Source organism: Cherax quadricarinatus, chromosome 26 (assembly GCF_038502225.1).
Source record: "Cherax quadricarinatus isolate ZL_2023a chromosome 26, ASM3850222v1, whole genome shotgun sequence".
NCBI lineage: Eukaryota > Metazoa > Arthropoda > Malacostraca > Decapoda > Parastacidae > Cherax > Cherax quadricarinatus.
Window position 1 is genome coordinate 26,420,779 of NC_091317.1, and position 22,809 is coordinate 26,443,587.

Consider the following 22,809-nt stretch of genomic DNA (forward strand, 5'->3'; position numbering starts at 1 on the left):
AGGGAGAGAGGGAGTAGGGCAGAATAGGAAGAAAAAACAGAATAGAGGGAAGAAGGCTGGGAAAGATGATGTGAATAAAGAAGTAAAAGTGGGAGGGATGAAGAGAACGGGGAAGGGAAGGAGGGATTGAGGTAAGGAAAGAGGGAGGAAGGCACCATGATGGTAATGCTGGTGCAGTAGTACGGATGAATGGGAGGGTATTGGCACCTGGAGAAGTTGATATCCTTGGGGTGAAATTTGACTCCAAACTAACCATGAAGAACCATGTTGTAAATCTTGCAAACAAGGCAGCCAGGAAGCTTACAGCACTTCGCCGTATCTCGCATCTGCTTGACAGTAGGGGTTGCAAGATTCTGTACGAGGCACAAGTACGCTCACACCTTGAGTATGCTCCACTTTCTTGGTTTGCCTGCCCCCCCCTCCCCTCTCATCTGCGACTGCTTGACAGAGTAGAGAACAGAGCAAGACGTCTCATTTCTCGCCTGGACCCATCCTGGATAGATCTGTCATTTCAGCAGAGCCTTCAACACAGGAGGGATGTGGGTGGCCTTACTGTTATGTACAAGGCCAATATTGTCAAAGTACCACACTTGGATCCACTTCGAGGACAGCATGAAACAAGCTTTTATGCCACAAGACGGGCAGAAAGCAGCAACTTCACTCCGGCTGTACCCTTCTCCAGAACATCACTCCATCTGAGATCATATATACCCAGGATGACTCGTGTATAGAACTCATTCGTACAGCATAATGATGTCAACGAGATAAAATCAGTTGATCAAATGAAAATGCTGGCCCACAGATGGCTCCAACTTCATCCTGTTTCCTACTTGTATGTCTCATAACAATAAAAATGCTTTCAAATGAGCTGATGTAGGTAACAGCTCTTAGCTTGCCAATAAAGTTAGGAATCCTTAACCTGTAAATAGCTTGTCAATAAAGCTAGGGATCCTTAACCTTGTCAAACCCTGTGTAAAAAAAAAAAAAAAAGAAGGAAGAGAGTGATGGAGAAAAGTGAATGAGGGAAGAATGGAGGGGGGGGGGAGGAGGAAAGGAAAAAGAAAGAAGGAGTAAAGAAGGGACGAATGGGGGGATGGAGTGGAGGAGGGAGGGGGAAGGAAAGGAAGGAGAGAGAGAAAGGAAGAGGAGGGAGGGAGGAAAGGCCGGATGGACTGAAAGAGGGCAGGCAAGAGGGAGGGAAGGATGAAGTATAGGGGGCAGGGAGTGAGAAAGGGATGGACAGGAGAGGGGACAGGAGGGGAAGGAGGCAGCTAATAAGGTGGGAGGGTAATGGGTTAAGGAAGGGAGGGAGGGACTGAGGGAGAGGGAGAGAGGAAGGCAGGTAAGTAGAGAGAGAGACAAAAGGGGAGAAGGGCAATGAGTTAAGGAGGAAGGGAGGGTGAGAGATAAAATATGGGAGAATAATGGGTTAAGGAGGAGAAAGAGGGAGGGAACGAGGGAGACAATAAGGTGGGAGGGTAATGGGTTAAGGGAGGGAGAGAAGGGGAAAGGGAGAGAAAGGGAGGGAGGGAAGGAGAGAGAGAGCCAGGGAGACAATAAGGTGGGAGGGTAATGGGTTAAGGAAGGATCATTGTGTGATTGAGTACGACACCTGGGTGGCTGGGTGGCTTTGTTACTGAGTGGCTGAGTGATTGAGTGGCTGGATGGCTGAGTATCGAGATGGCTGTTTGGGTAGCTGGATTTCTGAGAGCCAAGGTTTGAGTATACATAATTACAGACTGTAATTATGTATACTCAAAAAACACATTTAACTCTATACGTATGAAACTATCAAACAGATGTTATGAACCCATTTTTACATTATTAAAATAAAAACAATTATCACGAGGCTACGCCATTATATATTCTTCTGCGTATATATAATGACTCTGCATTATTATCTATATAAGTAGTTAGAAATATTATCCAAACTTCCCTTGCACTACGTTCTTATTCCTCTATGTACAGCTTTATTAAAACATCCATAGCCCCTCTCAGAGCTCTGACTCCAGTGTATAATTTTTCTAGCCTCCAGTCTGGGATGATGGAGATAGTTTTTTATGATGGCGATATATTCATAAAAAAAAAACCTTGCCCCTATGCATGAAACAGGCTTTCGTGAACGACGGAAATTTTCAAGTGAGGATTAGCTAAGCTTGACAGCAACCACTGTAACTCCCACAGCTGGTGACATCTTGCTGAGGAACACTTGGTGATGTCCTCATTGTTGTAGCTACTAAAGTCTCATGTCTCAGGATGACTGATTTCAACACTGTTTGTGCGTCACAAAGTGTCCTAATTAATTAATCAGATCTGCTTCAAAACAGTCAATGGGCTTTAAACCAAGCAAACCAACCTAACTAATTCTCCAGTCTATTGGCCTTAATCCAATCTCAGTAAGCCGTCTATAGTCTTTAATGCTAACTAACCGACCAGTCGGAATGCTTTGAAGCCTAACTAACGAATCAGTTAACAAGCTTCATACCTAATTATCTGTCCAGTTCTCGTAAAATCTCTCCAAGTAACTACAACAGTTATCTATTATAACTCTGGTAGTGACATAGGCAGGAAAATATTACATGTATGTCACATTTCCGGACAACTATAATATCCTCCTGATATGTTTAGGAAAATTGTTTAAGGGGCAACCATCGTAAACATGCTGCGCCAATGCTAGAAGGTTAACCAAGGGATCATGCGTCTCGAGTTCTTCCCCAGTAGGTGAGGTAAGAGGTAAGCTTTCCTTAACCTTAAGGGTGAGGTAATAGTGGAATTCACCCTTAAAATAAGGGCAAAATTAATAGTAGCGCTTACTCTTATAATAAGCGTGAGGGCAAAAAAGTGCAGTTTCCATTTAAATTAATGTGCAAGAACGACTGTATCTTCCCTTTCAATTAAGGTTAAGGGAAGAATACAGTTTCCACCTTAATTTAAGGCTAGATAAGGAAGACTGCAATAATTTACTGACGTTATTTTTGCAACTAAGGTAATTGGTTACCTGGAGGTTATTCCGGGGATCAACGCCCCCGCGGCCCGGTCCATGACCAGGCCTCCCGGTGGATCAGGGCCTGATCAACCAGGCTGTTACTGCTGGCCGCACGCAGTCCAACGTACGAGCCACAGCCCGGCTGATCCGGCACTGACTTTAGGTATCTGTCCAGCTCTCTCTTGAAGGCAGCCAAGGTAACATTATACTTATTCTCTTTTGCAAGGTTGAATAATTAAGTTTGAAATCTTTCGACGAAGGTTATTAAGGCTTCGTGGAACTTGGTCACCACTAGCCAAAATTACTTTAATAATTAAAATATGGCTTAAAGCTAACTTTCAGTGAATATACGCTGAAAGACATACACCCCTTGGTGTATTTATCAAGATTTGTGCGTGTGTGTGTGTGTGTGTGTGTGTGTGTGTAACTTATTGTAGTGTATTTTCTGTTATACAGCATTTTTAAATCAAACCATACCACGGGTGGGGTTAGAACCCGCGATCAGAGTCTCAAAGCTCCAGACCGGTCTGGAGTTTTGAGACTGATCGCGGGTTCTAACCCCACCCGTGGTATGGTTTGTTTGCAATCGTGTCATTACGATATCGTGAGTCATACAGAATTTATATTGGTAATGGAGGGAAATTATTATTATTATTATTATTATTATTATTATTATTATTATTATTATTATTATTATTATTATTGTGGTCGATGCTGTTGTTGTTGTCATCATTGTTGCTGTTGCTCTTATTCACCTGAAGCACTAAATCCGTATGGGGGAGCCAAGCATCACCAGTTAATTGTGAAGTAATCGGGCTTGATCCAAGGAAAGAGAAGGAGGAGGAGGGGAAGGGTTAGCTCCTCTTTCTCGCACCAAGAGCCCCCCGCACCAAACATCTAGCACCCCCCTCCCCTCCCGCTTTGCCTCCACCTGCCCACCCCCTCCCCCTGTCCCACAAAAGAGAGGGAGTTCTTATGTGGATGTTGTTACCAATACTTTGTCCTCCTTGTGTATTTCCCCAAGAATTATTCCCCCTTTTGTCCTTCCCACGTCCGCCAGCACGCTAAAGTAGGGAGGATGGAATGAGGGGAGATGGAGGAAGAGAAATGAATGAAGGAAGAATTATATACGGGGAGATATTACCGGGGGAAACTGCGGGGGCGGGGGAGGGGGGTAAAATAGTTTACCTGGATTTACCTGGAGAGAGTTCCGGGGGTCAACGCCCCCGCGGCCCAGTCTGTGACCAGGCCTCCTGGTGGATCAGAGCCTGATCAACCAGGCTGTTACTGCTGGCTGCACGCAATCCAACGTACGAGCCACAGCCCGGCTGGTCAGGTACCGACTTTAGGTGCTTGTCCAGTGCCAGCTTGAAGACTGCCAGGGGTCTATTGGTAATCCCCCTTATGTATGCTGGGAGGCAGTTGAAAAGTCTCGGGCCCCTGTCACTTATTGTATTGTCTCTTAACCTGCTAGTGACACCCCTGCTTTTCATTGGGGGGATGTTGCATCGTCTGCCGAGTCATTTGCTTTCGTTGTGAGTGATTTTCGTGTGCAAGTTCGGTACTAGTCCCTCTAGGATTCTCCAGGTGTATATAATCATGTATCTCTCCCGCCTGCGTTCCAGGGAGTACAGGTTCAGGAACCTCAAGCGCTCCCAGTAATTGAGGTGTTTTATCTCCGTTATGCGCGCCGTGAAGGTTCTCCGTACATTTTCTAGGTCAGCAATTTCACCTGCCTTGAAAGGTGCAGTTAGTGTGCAGCAATATTCCAGCCTAGATAGAACAAGCGACCTGAAGAGTGTCATCATGGGCTTGGCATCCCTAGTTTTGAAGGTTCTCATTATCCATCCTGTCATTTTTCTAACAGATGTGATTGATACAATGTTATGGTCCTTGAAGGTGAGATCCTACGACATGATCACTCCCAGGTCTTTGAGGAAATTATCTGAAGGAAATTTATCTAAGAGTAAATGTTGTCTTGGGGGGGAAACATCCGCAGGGAATTATCTTTCGGAAATTATTTGGGGAAGCTATTTGAGGAAATTATCTGGGGGAATTATCCGAGGAAAATTATATACAGGAATTAACAGAAGGGGAGAATTATCTTGAGAATATTATACAGGAAATTATCTTTGAAAATTATATAGCGGAATTATCTGGGGGGGGGGGATTTACCCTGCTGATTTTTTAATTATCTGGGGGACTATCTTAAGTAATCATATGTGAGAATTATCTGGAAAATTTTCCAAGAAGAATTATCTGTGTAAATCATCGCGTAAACGTAGATTATGTATAATTTCTACGATCATTTAAGGGGTAGTTGAGAAAGCTAGTACAATCATTCAAGAGAGTTTTCTCTAACAATCAGCATCTACATGTAACATTGTTGATCTAGCAGAGGTAGAAGTAGACGATGTAGTATAAGTTATAAGACGTAAAGAAGATTCCTTGATGTTGATGAGGGTCTCCGGGACAGGGACCTGTCCGCCCTTTCCATAGGTCGAACATAATAGCCTGACCTTCCCCTAGGCGCTGTGTGACCTCTACGGTTTTAGCGTTTCCTCTAAATATAATGATGATGATGGTGATGACGATGATGATAATAATAATAATACTAATACTACTACTACTAATAATAATACTAATACTACTACTACTACTAATAATAATAATAATGACAAATAATAATAATAATAATAAATAATAATAATAAAAATTAATAAATAATAATAAAAATAGTAATAATAATTAATATTAATAATAATGAAAATTAATAATAATAATAATAATAATAATAATAATGAGAATAATAATAATAATGACAAACAAGAATATTAATAATAATAATAATATGTAAGGAGACCCAAGGCCAGGAAATACCATCAACTATGCACCCGACTCTCTTGTACATGTAGGCCCAGACCTCCGATTTCTAATCTCAGGCCGATCTGTGATCAGTTAGGCTGTTGATGGAGGCAGGGTGCACTCCCGACACAAGCAGTGGACCACGCTTCAACCCAATCGGAGAAACCGTTCAATTATGATAGCCATCTGTGCCCTGGGCATGGTGGGCAGAGGTGTGATTGTCTTCCATTAATACCAAGGATACCTGGCTCAGCTGGACCTTCCATCATGATAGCTATCCTGGTACATACATGCCTGTGTCTTACCTGTGACGGGTGTTGAGAGCTGTGCATACACCACTTATTCCTGTAGTTGTACACGATTTTATAACACGAAATTTGAGCTCTATGACAGGGTGGCAGATGTAAGTCAAGAGAGAGCCCACTATCCCTGGTACCTATTTACTGTGTTATTTTCGTCAATACAATGTTACATTCGTTACTATGTCCTCGATAATACATATAATACCTTAACGATAATTTTATTGCATTGGTAATATTAAGTCTGACAGTATATTAAATGTATATCAGTTTTTTTTTTTTTTTTTATATTTTATTTAAACCATGACATTACAAAATATAATATGTAAAACTCATTTAAGTCGATAATTAACACAATCCTCCCTACAGCTAATATTACACACCACACTTACAACTCCGTGTGGGTACACCCCCCCCTCCCTGCTCCCTCATCCTATCACTTAACCCAAACCTGTTGGAGCTACCCAACAGAATTACATGATATGAACAACACTTTTATATACACATCCCTCGAAATGGTACTTAATAATCGACTACAGACCATACAATGCATTGCACTGAACATATTATACAGACATATTACCCCCCCCCTCCGTGGTTATCCAACCACCCCACTATTTACAACCTAACATACTATAAACAATGAATGTTGCCTAATCTAAAGTCACACAGCAATGATCCAACATTAATTTATGTAATTGTCCTAATGGTTCAGTTACATAACAATATGTATTACATAACAAAGGTGATATAGAAAAGTCACAAAGACATACAAAATTACTACAAAACCATAAGAATAAACTTAGTCTCAAAATCCAACACATGTAAGCCTTTACACATTTAAACATGCAATTCCAGTGTTAAAACAATAACACAGCTTCAACTATGACATTCAAGCTCTATACAGCTTATATGGACATTACATAGTACTATTGACAACAATACAATACAACATAAAATATAACCATGACATAAGTAACACATAAAGACTGTGCCTAGCACGCACCTAACCACAAAAACCTATAACACCACTGTTGCCCAACTTTATTACACTATCTGACGTGCATTAACCTCTTTACTCTCAAAACAAAACTGAATTGCAGAACACCAGTGACGAACAATAATGCACAGACATTAATACAAACATATCACATCATATCTCTGGACACCGTGCATGATCACAGCATCAACACTATGCAGTGCAAGGCACCTAGAAAAACAAGTTGGAGCAAATACATGCAATTATTATAGCAAATCTCCAAATTACAATGTCATTACCGTAAATCAATATTACCACACACAATATGTATAATAAGTATAAAGTCCAGTCACACAAAAACTGGCCAGCTCCACAGGTGCGCACCCGTGGTCCACATATATTCACTCATGCATCACTCATCCAACACTCTCGCAAAACTTTTGTTATCCATTACCAGGGAGGCAACCCTGTTTTCACCCCTGACTTCCCTACCCCAGCAACACTTTCCAATCATACCCTCCCCTCCCTCGTCTATTACAAGTCTAATAAAACCTGTAACGTAAGTTGCCTATATCCCTCTGAAAAATCCTTCACCCACCTCCTCCCATAAATTTCCTTATTTCTACATACCGTTTTATAGAACGTTAACGCTAACACCCTCCTCTTCACCTCAGTAACCTGTTTGCCCCTCAATCCCCACACTATATAGATATAATCTGCCATAATGTACCCCACAGCTCTGATTACACTTTCCTCCCAACCCCCCACGTCGAGACTTAATGCTCTCAATACAGAAATTCCTTTACCTCCTATCCTATTTATCACCCTATTTAACCACCCCTTGACACTCCTCAGTCCATCACAAAAATATACTACATGAAAAGCCGACTCCTCCCCACCACATATCCCGCACTCCCCCCCGTCAACGACTCGTCTATCCCGTAGAACCACACCCGACGGTAAAATGCCATGCAGAAAACGATACATTACATCCCGAACACGAGGTTGCAACCTCATCCTACTCAACCTATTCCATATACTTCCCCATGCATACATGGGGAAAATTCCCTCTACAGGCGCTACAACCCTCCCGGCTAACAATCTACACAACCTACCTATTTTAACCTTTGCTGGCTCTCGATCCCACGCCAGAGCCCTCAACACAGTTTCACACTCGTGCAACTCAACGCCTGTATACATCCGTTGCAATCTGTTATGGATCCTGGCCAAACCCCCCCCACCCACACTTTCCCTCATCACCTCCCTTTTGATGAAGACACATTTGACCCTCCGCTTTAAGTCCAGCAATCCCAGCCCCCCCTTACTTACAGGTAACATTACCACATCCCTCTTAATCCAATCACAGCTCGAACCCCACAAGAATTTAAAAACCTTCCTAAGTATGTTCGTTATTGCTGGCCCAGTTAATGGGAACACGGCTGCCACGTGCCATACTTTGCTATACAGTAAGCTATTAACAACAATGGCACGCTGCACAAGGGTCAAATGATAAGGTCGCAATGCACCCAAGCGTCCCTGAATCCTTTCTACCATCCTAAGCGAGTTTTCCATGCGTGCCACAGGTAGATCGTCTGCATAAATAAGACCGCAGATTTTTAACGAATGCACCTGCCTCCTCACAACTGCACTACCCCAATCAACCCTACCCGCCCAAGCTCCTAACCCCATGACCATCGATTTATCTGAATTTACCCTCATACCAGTTGCCCCTGCGAACATTTGTACTACCCCGTCTAATGTGTCCATTGACATCCCCTCCCTGATCAGAACAGTTGTATCATCCACATACCCAATTAAAACTGGCCAAACCCTCGCAACCTCACACCCTGGTCCCTCTACGTGACCCATACGCTGCTCCATCAATCTATAAAAGGGGTCCTGTACGCACGCAAACAATAATTGTGACATAGGACACCCCTGCCTAAGTCCCCTACCCATTACAATCTTCCCACCCAATCGACCATTAATCTGTACCCTCGCCATTGCACCTCCATACAACGCCTCAACCCAGCCCACTATTTCTTCCCCAAACCCCTGACCCCTGAGGATGGCTTTCAATGCTTTCCGATCCACTCTATCGTATGCCCCTTGCCAATCGAGCGCCACCAAACCTCCCTCCCTCCCCCCCCCTTTTGCCTCCACAAAATCCCTAAGTAACCCATGCCCCTCCACCATAGACCTCCCTGGCAAACCAAACTGAGTTTTTGATACTACCCGCCCTACCACACACTTGACCCGATTTCCCAAAATCTTCGCAAACAATTTATAATCTGCGCATAACAACGAGATCGCCCGATAATCCCGAAGCGTATGCTGCCCCTTACCCTTCGGTACCAATACAACGACAGCCGTTGCCTGCTTCTCACCCAGCTCACCTCTCTCCTTCATGCAATTTAATAACCTAACCAGAAAATGCCTCAATAATTCCCAATGCTGCTGATAAAACTCTGCCGGGAGTCCATCAATTCCCGGTGCTTTGCCCTTTCGCATTCCACTTAAAGCCCTCCATATTTCCCCCTCAGTTATTTCCCCACCCAGTGCTTCCCTATCACTGTTACGCAACTGACATACCACACTCCCACACACCTGTTCTAAAACCCCATCCTCTACCCCTTCTCGTTGCCAGTACTTCTCATACCACTTGTCAGCAAACGCCCCCATTCCTTCCGTAGCTTGTATGACCTGCCCCTCCCTGTACCCTCCTATCGATTCATGAACCTCCAACCATGGAATAGTCATTGCCTGCTGTCTTTGTTTCTGCCTACGCAATACGCACGATGAAGGTCTATCGCCCCATAACACCTCTTCCACCCCCGCCTGTACCCTCACCGCTTGGAACCTCTCATCCTGTACCTCACGCAGCCTCCCTTTAATTGCCATAATTTCATCCATTGGATAAGTGCCCGCCACCGCCCCCCTCGCATAACAACCCCGTAATCTATCCTCCAAATAGTTAGCAAGCCCATATTTTAAAGAATTGATACGTTTCCCTTCCTTTACGTAATATTGCTTAATCCGTTCTTTAGCCACACCATCCCACCACATCACCACATCCTCTACCCCTTTTATCTCTGCACGTAACCCCCCCCACAGCGTCGCAAATCCCTCTATCCCCTCCTCATCACCTAACACACTTGTATTTAATTTCCAATATCCCCTAGATATACCTGCTAGTGACTCCCACGCCACCTCTGCTACTACCGCCCGATGATCCGAATAAGCTACTTCTATTGTACGGAAAAATGTCAACCCAACCCCTTGAGATATATACAGCCTATCCAACCTAGCAGCGTAACCCCGTCTTACAAAAGTGTGCTCTACCTCCCACGCCCCTCCTCCAACCGCATCCCGCAACTGAATATCCCTCAAAAGATCTCGCAAGGCCGCCGACACGTGCCCCGCCCCTTTTGGTTCCACGTCAGCCCTCCTAATAACGCAGTTCCAGTCGCCACCAACGATGGCCACTGCAGGTAAACCACGTAAGAAGAAAACTAGTTCTTCACATACAAAATCCCTTTTTACCCTCACATCATTTTCCGCTGGTGCATACACACATACAAAGGATACCCGCTGTCCCATCCACCACCCATCCACGCGCAATACTCTTCCCCCTCCCCCCCCCTCACTTCTTAGCAACACAAACGGGCTTGCCTCCCTGATCAATATACCCACACCACCTTTCAGACGTGCAGATGGCAGAGTCATGACCTGAAACCCCTCCACCTCGAGCACTCTTCCCTCCTTGAAATTGTGTTCTTGCAGGAACACTACATCCACCCTATATTTATACAGAAACATTCGAAACCATTCCTTCTTCACACTATTACACAGTCCATTAACGTTCACAGTCATACACCTAAGGCCTCTTTATAGTTTCCAACCCTTCCTCCTCTCTTCATTCATCCCAGGGCCTCCTGCCCCAGAGCCAGCACAAGGCTTCACACCATCAACCCCTCCCCCTTTTTTGCGATGCCTCTTATCGTGACTGCTTCGACATTGCTCTTCCTTCCTCCCAGACCTCTGCGCCGGCGTCAGGACATCATCTGAGTCTGACGCCGCCGCTCTCTTCCTCGTGATGCCCTCCACTTCCATGTTATCTTCAGAGGTTCCCTCACGATGAACCTCTACCTCCACCACGCCCCGTACCACAGCACACGGCGACAACTCTCTCTTACTAGTTGGCCCGTCAACCCTGCTATGTTTTTTATCCTTACATTCCTCTACAGGCACCGCCGTGTCTCTCACCAGCTCAGGAACAACGTCCACTGCAGGCGGTGTCAATGTCCTTAACACTTCCTGAAGCTCTTCCTCTAGAGCCTGCACCTCCTCCTGCACTTGCACTTCTGTACTTTTCCTGTGAGTAGTAACAGATCCTTTTACATCACAGCTTACCTCACACATGCCATTCTCCTCTTTGGAATCCTCCACCTCTTCACTCCACAAGCGCCCAGGCCCTGGCTTGCGCACTGGGCTCTCAACAGCTATCACGCTGGTAACTGGTGCTTCACCAGTTTGCGCTGGCGCCCTCCTCAGCTTCACGCACTCTGCCGCCATATGGTCGTACGCCCCACATATTCTGCACGTACGTCTCTGTCCGGCATACGATACCATAACTTGCGTCCTGAAGTCCTCCAACACGACGTAAGACGGTATGGGATGTCTCAGAGTCATCTTCAGGGAAAAGGTACCCTCCGGACGTCCCATGTAAGCACCTGCCGTCCACTTGCCCTTTTGTGCCAGATGTACGGTTCCATATGTCTCAAAAACACTCCTTATGTCAGCCTCATCTGCCTCAAAAGGGACATTACGTATCTTAACCCACGTAAAGTGGCGAGATACGTCGATCAAACGCACCTTCACAGCTGGAGTAGCGTCAAGACTCACGTCTTGGAACCTCGTCACCAAAGACTCATACACGGACGTAGAATTCAGTTTGACGAAGATTCTATAAGCCCCATTCAGGGCTACACCATACACCTCATCGGCCTGGATTCCATAGGTCTCCCTAATGATTGTTGGGAGTAAGACTTGCACTGAAGAGGGTGAAATCGCCCCACGAAGCAGCTCAATACCTATGGTATTTACGCGCCTCCTCACACTCAGCGCCATGTTGATACAAGGTAGCTCGCCTGAACAGCAGAGGGGTGCAGCGCACAACCTCACTCGACCATGGTCAGGCAGCGAATGTATATCAGTAAGGTGTATATATGTCACGTGTTAGGGTAATTATTATATCAGGATACTTATTATCATTCGAACCTGGAATAACGACACTGGCTTTTATGTAATTCATATGTGTTTAGTATTTTCCATACCGCTATTTTGACGTATATCTTTTTTCGTCATTATTAGGGTCAATTTTTTTTTTTATATTAGTTTTATTATAATTATGAATATTGTGTATGAAGTAAAAAAAATTAACCTGCTTGTTTCGTTTTATTTAATTATCAGCAGGCAGCGCGGGGAGAAATTTCAGAGCTTTGTGGTAATATCCGATTTCAGGCCGGGGCGGTGAGTCGCCTGCCTTCCTCTCGCCAGCTTATTCCTCCCGTATCCTCACTTCCCCACTCACCCCACAAGGGTCTTACCTATACTCTCTTAATCTTAAAAGTCACCTGAATGTGAGCAGCAGCCAGCCACAAGTAACGTACAGTAGCTCCTCTTGTGACAGTAGCAGTCATCTACTTATTGTAGTCAAGCCAAATCACACACAAATTCTAACACCTTGATTATTTTTGTGGGTTTGTGGAAATAGTCTCCAGCTCTGGTGGAGTAGTCTAAGATACATATCTTTGAGGAGATACCTTAAAGTAAGCTGAGTTTTTTTTCCCTCCCAAACATTCGTTCTTAACTCGAGAACGCCTTATTCGATCTTTTTCAACTTTTCGAAGCTGGTTCACCGAACAGAGGGAACGATTTAAGCAACTTTTAATGAATAGGGGTGGGTAATGATAATAATTATATAGCCCAGTCCAGTTTTCCTGAACCTGATCTGAAAACTTTCAAAAGTCTTTTTTATTTGACTTTAGACATTCAAAAAAAAAAAAAAATGTGTATCTTCATTCAACAAGGGCAGAGAGTAGAAATGACTTGTGCAGATACACATCTGCGAGTTATATTTGAAAAGTATCGTGAAATTTTCCCTTCCCAAAATTACTTGGAATATATTTGAGTATGCCTCTTTTAAACAGCTTCAGTCTTTAAGGGCTGATCATTCTTAAGCACAGGACAGTACCCAGTTAGATTAGTTTGTGTAGCTGGAACTATGACAATTGACTGCCATACTTTAAAAGCTTTGAATCGTTTAATTCCGAGCAACAAAGAGCTCAACACTGGAACACCACTAGTGACGCGTTTCCACCCTGATTTCTCCCCGTTATACAAACTTTCTGTCTATCCAGGACAAAATTTCTACTATTCCACGTGCCTCTACTTTCCTCAACAATTTCCGATATGGAACTTTGTCAAAAGCCTTGCTGAAATCAATATATGTATAAATAAATATATAAATAAAATATATATATATATAGATATATATATATATCTATATATATATATATATATATATATATATATATATATATATATATGTATATATCCTGCTCTGTAGACAGGTATCGCATTTGTCATTTTCTATTTATCTGGCACTGTGCCAGTTTGTACTGATATGTTAATAAGACTAGCTAATGGTTTGCTGAGTTCCTTCTTACGTTCATACCTGGAGGTTACCTGGAGGTTATTCCGGGGATCAACGCCCCCGCGGCCCGGTCCACGACCAGGCCTCCCGATGGATCAGGGCCTGATCAACTAGGCTGTTACTGCTGGCCGCACGCAGTCCGACGTACGAGCCACAGCCCGGCTGATCCGGCACTGACTTTAGGTATCTGTCCAGCTCTCTCTTGAAGGCAGCCAGGGGTTTATTGGCAATTCCCCTAATGCTTGATGGGAGGCTGTTGAACAGTTTTGGGCCCTGGACACTTATGGTGTTTTCTCTTAGTGTACCAATGGCGCCCCTACTTTTTATTGGCGGCATTTTGCATCGCCTGCCCAGTCTTTTACTTTCGTAGGGAGTGATTTCTGTGTGCAGATTTGGGACCATTCCTTCCAAGATTTTCCAAGTGTAGATTATGATATATCTCTCCCTCCTGCGTTCCAACGAGTACAAGTCAAGTGCTTTCAAGCGTTCCCAGTAGTTAAGGTGCTTGACAGAACTTATACGTGCAGTAAAGGATCTCTGTACACTCTCTAGATCTGCGATTTCACCTGCTTTGTATGGAGATGTTAATGTACAGCAGTATTCCAGCCTAGAGAGAACAAGTGATTTGAAAAGGATCATCATGGGCTTGGCATCTCTCGTTTTGAAAGTTCTCATTATCCATCCTATCATTTTCTTTGCACGTGCGATCGTGGCACTGTTGTGATCCTTGAAAGTGAGATCCTCAGACATTACTACTCCCAGGTCCCTTACATTATTTTTCCGCTCTATTGTATGGCCGGAGTCAGTAGTATACTCTGTTCTAGTTATTATCTCCTCCAGTTTTCCATAACGGAGTAGTTGGAATTTGTCCTCATTGAACATCATATTGTTTACCGTGGCCCACTGGAAAACTTTGTTTATATCTTCTTGGAGGTTAACCGCGTCCTCAGCAGATGACAGCCTCATGCAGATCCTAGTATCATCCGCAAAGGATGATACGGTGCTGTGGTGTATATCTCTGTTTATGTCTGATATGAGGATAAGGAATAAGATGGGGGCGAGTACTGTGCCTTGTGGAACAGAGCTCTTCACTATGGCAGCCTCCGATTTAACTCTGTTGACCACTACTCTTTGTGTTCGATTTGTTAGGAAGTTGAAGATCCATCTCCCCACTTTCCCAGTTATTCCTTTAGCACGTATTTTATGGGCTATTACGCCATGATCGCATTTGTCAAATGCTTTTGCAAAGTCTGTGTATATTACATCTGCATTCTGATTTTCTTCCAGTGCATCCAAGGCCATGTCATAGTGATCCAGTAGTTGTGAGAGGCAGGAGCGACCTGCCCTGAACCCATGTTGCCCTGGATTGTGCAGATTTTGGGAATCCAGGTGATTTGCAATCCTGCTTCTTAGCACTCTTTCAAAGATTTTTATGATGTGGGACGTCAGAGCTATTGGTCTATAGTTCTTAGCTAATGCTTTGCTGCCACCTTTATGGAGCGGGGCTATATCCGTTGTTTTAAGTGACTGTGGAATTTCACCCATGTCCAAGCTCCTCCTCCATAGTGTACTTAGGGCACGCGAGAGGGGTTTCTTGCAGTTCTTAATGAAAACAGAGTTCCACGAGTCTGGGCCCGGGGCTGAGTGCATAGGCATGTTGTCAATGGCTTTTTCGAAATCTATCGGAGTTAGGGTAATGTCGGAAATCTGGCATACATTTATGGAGTTTTGAGGCTCATTCATGAAGAAATCATTTGGGTCGTCGATCCTCAGACCGATTAGTGGTTCACTAAACACAGAGTCGTACTGGGATTTCTAAATATTTCACTCATTTCCTTGTTGTCGTCTGTGTAAGTCCCATCCTGTCTGAGTAAGGGCCCGATACTAGATGTGGTATTTGCCTTGTTTTTGGCATATGAAAAGAAATATTTGGAATTTCTTTCAATTTCACTAATAGCTTTAAGCTCCTCCTGCCTCTCCTGGTTCCTGTAAGAGTCATTTAGCTTAAGTTCGATAGTTTCCACTTCCCTGGTCAGCGCCTCCTTTCGTGTATCAGATATTCTAGCACTCCTGAGGAGCTCAGTGACTCTTCGTCGTCTTCTGTAGAGGGAGCGTCTTTTTCTCTCCAGTTTACTCCTGCTCTTCTTCTTTCTTAGGGGAATATGCCTAGAACATGCTTCGGCTACCAGGAAGTTGATCCTTTCAAGGCACTGGTTTGGGTCCATGTCATTTAAGACATCTTCCCAACATGTTTCGTTTAGGACATGGTTTAACATGGTATAACCTTTGAGAACAGTTCATCAGGGTCCGGGGATACCTGGAGTATACCTATCTATTTGCCAAGAACCATGTCACTAGTGACTTTGATCGTTCACAACTTACTTCATCCTGATCTAGATAATTTATTTCTGAAATTTCTCTGGTATCTTCCTTCATAAAACCTGAGAGGAGATAAGTGTTAAAGATTGTAAACATTTCTTTGTCACTGTCAGTGAGCTGACCTGTGCCAAGTGATGTACGTAATTTTTTCACTCTTGTGTAGCACGGAATTAATGCTAAAATCGTACAATTGTATACCCCGAACTCTTAAAAATTGGACTTTTTCCAAAAAAAACAAAAAAAATCTTTGATGTATTTTTTCATTCACAGTGATATGAAATGTTCTATTTTCTGACTAAATCTAACTTAGAAACCTAACCCAGCCTAACCTAAACAAGCGCATTTTTTTAGCTAAATTCTCTTGGTATAGAATAGGTTAGTTTAAATTTATTTAATGTTATGTTTAGATTGATTTCCGCTGATCGCGGTAAAACAAATTTTCATTCTGCTAATTCGGCAACAAACACCCTTGCCTAATAGGCAAAACTCTAAGTATGTGATACAGTAGTGGTAAGGTAAACACCTCAGTATGGTGTGACTGCTTAATTGCTCGTGGCGTTGCCTGAGGACACGTCACCTCTGGTAGTCAGGTCACCAGTGTTTAGTAGACAAGCCACAGCTAAGCAGTCAATTGGTGTCGAGACACAATAGGGGGTTGGAGGTCTCTGGACTCTTTAACATCAATCGACTCTTACACACACCTGTTCCAGGCTGATCTTCACTCTTGTTTCTTTGGGACTTGTATTTGTGGCTTGGTTATTTTGTATGGAGGTTTTAATATCCTCTCCTCTCTTAAAGTCGAAGAGTCAGTAGTACTCGACAGTGTTAAACTTCTCAGAATTTATGATAACCCTTCAATATTCCTTTCGCGTGCTTTGAGAGTGAGATGAGCTGATGGTATACGGGAATACGTTTCTAGGATAGTGCAGCAACTGAAAAACATTTAGTCGTTTCCAACCAACTGCTGTTGCTTTCGGCGTGTCTGGGACTTAACCACCGGCTTAGACAGAGGTTTTTGTGGGTTCAGTGAAACTCTGTTTCTCACAGTTTGTGTGAGGACCTCGTTTTTGTGAGTAGAAGATTAATGCGTTCGAACACTCCGATATTTTCCATGTCCTGTGCAACAAAGATTATGCATGGCCTGTGTTTTGTCCTTTAGCGGGGAATCTGTGTATTACCATAATCTTTTGTTGAGATGGGTAATGGACATTAAGTAATTCTAATTTGAGTACTCATTATTTACAGGCTTGTGTGGACTCAGTGCATTTAAGCAGACACTCTTCTAACAGGACGTGGACTCTTGTTGCCCCAGGCATGGTCTGAATTCCTCAGAGACCAGGATTTTACAGACTTGGTCATATTTATGTAAATATCGGACATCGCTAGTGTCGAGTCTCCTAGTGGAGTTGGGCTTCACCATTACATTATAGTTTGTCAACTTATGTATTAGTGATAGACATTGCCTGTATTGAGTCTACGGGTAGAGGTGGGTTCTGCCGCTATTGTGCAAGCTGTAGACTTTACATATATCATTCAAGGACACTGCCACTATTGGTCTTGTGTGGGGATAGAAGTGAGGTAGTGTATATCCCTCTTATGTGATGACAGTGAAATTTTACTGAATCGGTCTGAGGACTAAGTGGAGTTGGTGTACCTCACTAATCCTGTGTTGTGAATTTAATCTTTTGGTAACACTTTAATTTAGGCATTGCCTTTCCTTGAGACAGCTGGCAGCCTGTGATATACATAGTTTGATGGCTATACTATGCAGAATTTAACTGTTGCAGCTTTCATTATCTTTTGTTATCTGTGACGTGTCGCAGTTTACTAAACATGCCTAGTACGAGTAGGGTTTAGGGACACTACTCACAGGTATCAAGAATGGTATTAAAGTCATCAGTATCAAGAGATCGACTACATGTGCATACATTTCATTTCATTTCTATTTGTTCTAGGAATGAATTTTCAAAAAGAGTTAAGACGAGAACCTACATTTGTGTCACTCAAAGGCTGGGAAGCCTCTTGTCTCGTGTGTTAGCTTCTACCGTGTTCCTCAAAGGTTCCTTGATGTCGGTGAGGCGTCTCTTGACCGAAGGAACTAGACCAATGCTCCAATCCTTTGAATCAAACCTGAATGCCTTCCGTTCCCCGAGGCACTGTATGACATCTATGGGTTTAGTGCTCCCTCCATGACTGTAATAATAATAATAATAATTAATGTATTACTATTGGTTGAATTAACGACAATGTTAAGTAAAAGGACACAAATGCAACTAATGTGACATTTTATTGTGGCAACGTTTCGCTTGACAAAGCTCCTGGAGAGCGAAACGTTGCCACAGTAAAATGTCACATTAGTTGCATTTGTGTCCTTTTACTTAACAATAATAATTATATTAGGTCCTTTCGCTGAGGGTCGTCTTTTAGAAGTCAATTATGGAATTATTGTGACTGTATTCCTGCAGTATACCAAGTAAGATATTTTTGGCTGGACTAAACTAACATTGAATGCTATAGTTTTCCTGTATATTAACTACCTCTAGTTAATTTATAAATTGATTTCTTTAAGATCGCTTGTACTCATCCATTGATGATTTATTGGATTTTTCTTAATATATTGACTTAAATAATACTTAAGCTGATACACTAATACTGTAACTGCATTTACACTGCATTGCAGAGTCACTTGTTTGCACAGAACTGCTAAATGCCTCAAATGATGTAGTGGAAGTTTTAGCAGTAAAGGTCGAGAACCAAAACCTAGTCATTGTGATAGTCTACAAGCCTCCGGATGCAACATCCCAGCAATTCCAGGAACAGCTGTTAAAAATTGACCACTGTCTGGAAAACCTTCCAGCTCCTGCACCCAACATCTTGCTCCTGGGGGATTTCAACTTAAGGCACCTAAAATGGAGGAATATAGCAAATAATATTGTTGCAGTAATAACACCAGGAGGCAGCTCTGATGAAAACTCACACTCACGCGAGCTTTTAAATCTCTGCACAAAATTCAATTTAAACCAGCAAATAATAGAGCCTACTAGACTGGAGAATACACTAGACCTCATCTTCACTAACAATGATGATCTGATAAGAAATATCACCATATCAAAAACAATATACTCAGATCACAACATAATTGAGGTTCAGTCATGTATGCGCGGAGCCCCAGACCGACATAATGAGATTAGTCACGAGGGAGCATTCACCAAATTCAACTTCAATAACAAAAACATAAAGTGGGACCAAGTAAACCAAGTCCTAACCGATATAAGCTGGGAAGATATACTAAGCAACACAGACCCCAACTTATGCCTAGAACAGATTAACTCGGTAGCACTCGATGTATGCACAAGGCTTATTCCTCTAAGAAAAAGGAGGAGTAGATGTAAAACAGAAAGAGACAGGCGCTCCCTTTACAGGCGACGGAAAAGAATAACAGAGCGGCTAAAAGAGGTCAATATATCTGAAATGCGTAGGGAGACACTGGTCAGAGAAATAGCAAGCATCGAACTTAAGCTAAAAGAATCCTTTAGGAGTCAGGAATCGCGGGAAGAACTAAAAGCCATAAATGAAATCGAAAGAAACCCAAAGTATTTCTTCTCCTATGCCAAATCAAAATCGAGAACAACGTCCAGTATTGGGCCCCTACTTAAACAAGATGGGTCCTACACAGATGACAACAAGGAAATGAGTGAGCTACTCAAGTCCCAATATGACTCAGTTTTTAGCAAGCCGCTAACCAGACTGAGAGTCGAAGATCAAAATGAATTTTTTATGAGAGAGCCACAAAATTTGATTAATACAAGCCTATCCGATGTTATCCTGACGCCAAATGACTTCGAACAGGCGATAAATGACATGCCCATGCACTCTGCCCCAGGGCCAGACTCATGGAACTCTGTGTTCATCAAGAACTGCAAGAAGCCCCTATCACGAGCCTTTTCCATCCTATGGAGAGGGAGCATGGACACGGGGGTCGTCCCACAGTTACTAAAAACAACAGACATAGCCCCACTCCACAAAGGGGGCAGTAAAGCAACAGCAAAGAACTACAGACCAATAGCACTAACATCCCATATCATAAAAATCTTTGAAAGGGTCCTAAGAAGCAAGATCACCACGCATCTAGAAACCCATCAGTTACACAACCCAGGGCAACATGGGTTTAGAACAGGTCGCTCCTGTCTGTCTCAACTATTGGACCACTACGACAAGGTCCTAAATGCACTAGAAGACAAAAAGAATGCAGATGTAATATATACAGACTTTGCAAAAGCCTTCGACAAGTGTGACCATGGCGTAATAGCGCACAAAATGCGTGCTAAAGGAATAACAGGAAAAGTCGGTCGATGGATCTATAATTTCCTCACTAACAGAACACAGAGAGTAGTCGTCAACAGAGTAAAGTCCGAGGCAGCTACGGTGAAAAGCTCTGTTCCACAAGGCACAGTACTCGCTCCCATCTTGTTCCTCATCCTTATATCCGACATAGACAAGGATGTCAGCCACAGCACCGTGTCTTCCTTTGCAGATGACACCCGAATCTGCATGACAGTGTCTTCCATTGCAGACACTGCAAAGCTCCAGGCAGACATCAACCAAATCTTTCAGTGGGCTGCAGAAAACAATATGAAATTCAACGATGAGAAATTTCAATTACTCAGATATGGTAAACATGAGGAAATTAAATCTTCATCAGAGTACAAAACAAATTCTGGCCACAAAATAGAGCGAAACACCAACGTCAAAGACCTGGGAGTGATCATGTCGGAGGATCTCACCTTCAAGGACCATAACATTGTATCAATCGCATCTGCTAGAAAAATGACAGGATGGATAATGAGAACCTTCAAAACTAGGGAGGCCAAGCCCATGATGACACTCTTCAGGTCACTTGTTCTATCTAGGCTGGAATATTGCTGCACACTAACAGCACCTTTCAAGGCAGGTGAAATTGCCGACCTAGAAAATGTACAGAGAACTTTCACGGCGCGCATAACGGAGATAAAACACCTCAATTATTGGGAGCGCTTGAGGTTCCTAAACCTGTATTCCCTGGAACGCAGGAGGGAGAGATACATGATTATATACACCTGGAAAATCCTAGAGGGACTAGTACCGAACTTGCACACGAAAATCACCCACTACGAAAGCAAAAGACTTGGCAGACGATGCACCATCCCCCCAATGAAAAGCAGGGGTGTCACTAGCACGTTAAGAGACCATACAATAAGTGTCAGGGGCCCGAGACTGTTCAACTGCCTCCCAGCACACATAAGGGGGATTACCAACAGACCCCTGGCAGTCTTCAAGCTGGCACTGGACAAGCACCTAAAGTCAGTTCCGGATCAGCCGGGCTGTGGCTCGTATGTTGGTTTGCGTGCAGCCAGCAGCAACAGCCTGGTTGATCAGGCTCTGATCCACCAGGAGGCCTGGTCTCAGACCGGGCCGCGGGGGCGTTGACCCCCGGAACTCTCTCCAGGTAAACTCCAGGTAAACACTGCTCTCAGGCCAGCGGCGCCATACTGCTTTCCTGACAGCCGTTATTACAAAGCACAAACAAAGTGAACAAGGACGGCAGGTGTAAAGGACTTGTCTAAGGGTTCCACCCTGCCAGGATGCCACCCACAATAGTTCTTTAATACCTACGTTTTTATTTACTGCTAGGAGAGCAGCAGCAGTAGATGTAAGGATACTCGCTCATACGTCTCGCCCAACCCCCCACAACATTCCAACACCCGGTAACATTTATAACCGGGTAAAAGGAGCAAAACGTATAAAAAAAATCCTATCCATACATTTCCCCATACCACACATATCAGTACACTAAAACCCAGGTATGTATTTACTGTTACGTAAACAGGAGCACTAGGTTAAGACCTGCCCATTCATCTCACCCTGCCAAGGATATCTTTGCAATAGTCCACTAACATTCAGGTACCTATTTACTGCTAGATGAAGACAGACAGCAGGTGTGTAGGTGTGTAAAGACTTACCCATTCGTCGAACTTGCCCAGGATGCCACCCACAACAATCTTATAATAACCAGGTACCTATTTACTACTAGATCAACAGGGGCAGCAGGTGTAAGAAGTAGACTTACTCGCATGGTTTACCCTGCCCGGGATGCCACCCAAAGCAGACCACTAAAACCCAGGTATCTAGGTGAGCATGGGCAGCATCGCCTGATGCTTGAACCCAGGTCCTTTAGGCTGTGAGTTAAATGCAGTACCTCTTAGGGGAATGTAATGGTATCAGAAGTCGAGCGAGGTACCAACCCACAATACCTAGTGTTGGTAATAACAGAAGAGACAATCTTGGATACCTGCCTTCATTCCAAAGGCCATCGGCAACCTACCTTTACGGTACGTATTTGGAGGCAAGACATAACTAAAATCTCAGCCTTTTGTACCACTTGTGGGTGGTGCTTAATAGAAATTTCGACCTTAGAGTCTGGATTCTCATATATTCTTTTTGATCTCGACTGAGTTCTTAAGATTATGACAAACTTTTTCAATGTGTTTAATAGGATTTTCGACTTTAGATTCCAGTGGGTTATGTGGTGGTGGTGGATGTAGCC

The 22,809-nt window shown here is 43.5% G+C and overlaps 1 protein-coding gene across 2 annotated transcripts in view; it reads right to left on the bottom strand.

Moving 5' to 3' along the window:
• Positions 1 to 22,809, bottom strand: part of LOC128691654 (insulin-like growth factor-binding protein complex acid labile subunit) — a 64,448-nt gene that overhangs the window by 23,307 nt on the left and 18,332 nt on the right. Inside the window, exon 2 of one of the 2 annotated variants that reach the window (XM_053780500.2) lies at positions 18,219 to 18,419. The exons of the other annotated variant lie outside the window; for it this stretch is intronic. The gene's annotated coding sequence lies outside the window, so the exon portion shown is untranslated. The remainder of the gene's footprint in view (positions 1 to 18,218; positions 18,420 to 22,809) is intronic. 2 annotated transcript variants of the gene reach the window in all.